This window comes from Montipora foliosa, chromosome 2 (genome assembly GCF_036669935.1).
Source record: "Montipora foliosa isolate CH-2021 chromosome 2, ASM3666993v2, whole genome shotgun sequence".
Taxonomy (NCBI): Eukaryota; Metazoa; Cnidaria; class Anthozoa; order Scleractinia; family Acroporidae; genus Montipora; species Montipora foliosa.
In genome coordinates this window covers 56,954,802-56,958,400 of record NC_090870.1, presented here as the reverse complement: position 1 = coordinate 56,958,400, position 3,599 = coordinate 56,954,802, and positions in this window count along the sequence as shown.

Here is a 3,599-nt window from a genome sequence, read left to right as displayed (position 1 = left end):
GACAACATCCTGTCGTTCTGTAATTAAAACAGCGCAGAATGTAATGAAAGTTAAATAAAACAATTGTTCCATTCGCGCGTGTTGTATAGTGTATATCCGACGCGCGCACATGGAATAATTGTTAAGTATCTGAAGAGCGGGATCAAGTATATACGCTTATTTCATTCATGATTAATTATATAGACGGCGGAGGTTGTTTTCCGGCCTGCTACAGGGCCGAGGCTGATGACTCCACCGATCTGCATGATTCGTTGTATTACATGTACTCTCAAGTGAACCTTGTCCAATGATCGTCGAAAAAAGCGATGACAGGTTTCAAATTGGCATTTGATATTCAGGTGCTTAATTAATGGGGCACGCGCTGGAAACACTTCAACTTTGGATGGGCTGTGTGTGAGTTCCTTGCATCCATGCCGAGTCGGCGGTTCCAAATGGGGCGCTAACAAATGGTAACATTTGTTTTGTTGATTTTTAATCCCGCAAAAAGACTGCCCTCGCCTTGACACGCTTTATAGCAATTTTATGGCGATAAAGGAAAAAACACAGAGACTAAAATAAGAGAAGCAGTCAAACAATCGGGTGTTTTTCCTTCAAGAATTCCCTTGTGCTTTCCAATCTTTAAAAGTTGCAGAGCGAAAACTGACTTGACGTCAACGAAAAAGTCGTGCATGGTACGACATCATTGAGAGTAAATTGGTATTCTCTAAAGAAAATACACAGGAAGATTCCAAGTTCCAATTAATTACGTATGGAGATAGCTGCTGAAAGCAACATGCACGGTTTTTACAATGACTAACACCTGCAATCTTCGATGGAATAAGTTTGCCGGAATTGATGTAACAACTACCTCCAAGTAAACTCACCCTGATAATCAATGGTTCTGTGAAAGCGAAATCATGAAAAACTGTCATTGAATGTGGCCGTAAAATAGTCAGGGCCTCTTCAAACCACGAAGTCGTTTCGCAGATGAACATGACGGTTTCGGAGTTTTGTGAGCACTATTTGGATATAATCTTGAAACTTGTTTATCATCACAGAGCATTCATGATCGCAATTTGTGCTTTAAACTTAGTTTTCTCCCTCGTAGCAGTCGTTGGAAATATTCTCATAATCCGAGCTCTGTTGAAGGCCTCGTCGATTCCAACAAATTTAAAGACGTCATTCTGTAGCCTCGCTTTTTCAGATCTGGCGGTGGGATTGTTCGCGCAACTGTCGAATTCTGCTATAACGACAGTTATTTTAATCATAAAGGTAGATGGAAATAACAACTTAGAATTCTTCTGCCCAATAATTTTATCTGTTTATTATTTCTTTACTTTCTTCCTCGCCTGTGCATCGCTACTTACTATTACAGCTATCACTGTGGACAGATTGCTTTCGGTTTCCCTCCATTTGCGATATCATGAACTTGTCACGACAAGGCGAGTTGCAGTACTTTTGGTGTTATTATGGGTGATAAGCAGCGCTGCTGCATTCACATTTATTTCACTTCCAAAACACTCTACGATAGTAATAGTGGTTATGGAATGCATTGCAGTTCTTTTTACGTCTTGCGCATATGCAAGAATTTACAAAGTTGTTAGGCACCATAAGATCCGAATTCGCTGCGAGCTTCAACAAACAAGTGATCATTCAGTGAGAGCGGGCCTTCTACGACAACAGAAAAACGCTTTAGATACTTTCATCGTTTATGTTGTTTTTGTTGTCTGTTATCTTCCTCTCGTTTTTGTGGGCATAACTTTGCTGGTCAACGGTAGTTTTGCAGTCGGCGTGTATCATCAAACCACAACTTTCCTCATTTTTCTTAATTCATCGCTAAACCCCATCCTGTACTGTTGGCGACATAGAGAAATACGACAAAATGTCTCAAGCGCAATGCACGAAATACTGTTTTGCTTCTCTTCAGGCCATTAATATATAGATTTAGCCAAACCTAAAAGCGGAGCTCCCGGCTTGTTTATTCCTATTGGCTGTAGGATTAGTGAAAATAAAAGGCTTTGGAACTGTCCGCCTTTTGGTTTTCCCGGAAATTGCTTAATTATGTCATTTTCTTCGCTGCCTAACTAGTGAACTCCACGATTAATTTCACCTGAAAAACCGACTGATCGCATGAATCACGAAGGGATGAGTGTGATATCGGTTTTTCCAGCGAAATCTACAGGGGCACCCAACGAATCTGTTCCTTACTTTATCTGTTCCCCAGAGGAATCTTGCTGGCTGGCAAAAATACAGGTGTTCCGATGAGCTGGGTGTCTGGAAAACCCTAATAGCGAAGCGCGAATAGTCGCGAATATCGAACAGCGAATAGTGACGAATAGTACGAATAGTGCGAATAGTGGCGAATAGTCGCGAATAGTGACGAATAAAAATCTGGGAGACACTACTGTCCTGGCACGCAAAATTTGCTCTTCCGGTTGCCGTCCGCGTCTCAAAAACGCGCGTACTTAAGCTCCCTAGTGATATGATTTCCAGCCAGAAAAACGCGGGTTGCCCGAACACTCCCGTCCCCAAAGGCTGTCCTGCCTCCCCACCTCCACCCCGACAGTCTCTACGGGCGGACGTACGTGACGTCACAACCAAAATTTCTCGCATCGATAGATTTACCTAAAAGATCTTACCCATGGTGGTCCGCTAATAATAAATGAGAGATAAATACCGAGAACGGAGGTATTTATCTGACTTATTTCATGGTTTTTTTAGGATTTTATTTCTGATAGAATTCTTAATATTGTAAAAACCATACTTTTGTTCCACCCATACTACTATTATTAAACTAGAAATAGTTCTCACTATGGTTGTCCCCGTCCTTTTTGTATTGTGATGGCAACCGTAAACTTAGCTGTGCTAGCAGTTGCACTATTTTTGCATTGGCATGGCGACCAGTTATATTCAAGTGTGGTAATGATCCCACTATTTGTGTATTGTCATGGCAACTGTCAACAATACAATACAATACATACTTAATTGACCGCTCCCCATAGGGGCTTTTCAGGGCCAATGAAACTCAACGAAACGACGGAACACAACAACAACCACTGTTAAGAATCCCAACTGGCCGGAGGCAAACCAGCTGGCTATTTACAAGTGCAGCTGGGAAGTTGATCCAGGGACTACCAGGATCAAATTCAACGAGTGGTCAGAGCGGGTCTTGAACCCGGGATCTCCAGATCTCAAGGCAAGCGCCCTAACCACTAGGCCACACTGCCTCTCTCACAACTTTGCTGTGCTAGCAGTTGCACCATGTTTGCATTGCCATAGCAACCAGCAATTTTCAACGGTGGTACTGCACTATTTTTGTATTGTCATGGCAGCCAGCCTTTGCAACTGTGCTATTAGTTGCTTTTATTTGCATTGTAATGGAACTGGCAATTTTCATCAGTGTGAGCAGTCGCACTATTTTTGTATTGTCATGGGAACCAGCATTTGTGCCAACCTCAGCTTTGGAGTAGTACATGTGGTCACCGTCTATAAGGTGAGCGGTTTTTAAGCAGAAGGATCAGGACACAGAAGTTATTAAAACCAGGCGATTTGTTTACACACGGGACAGAATATTTAATGTAAACAATTTTACTGAAAAGAAGGGCAGGTTGAGATTTAGA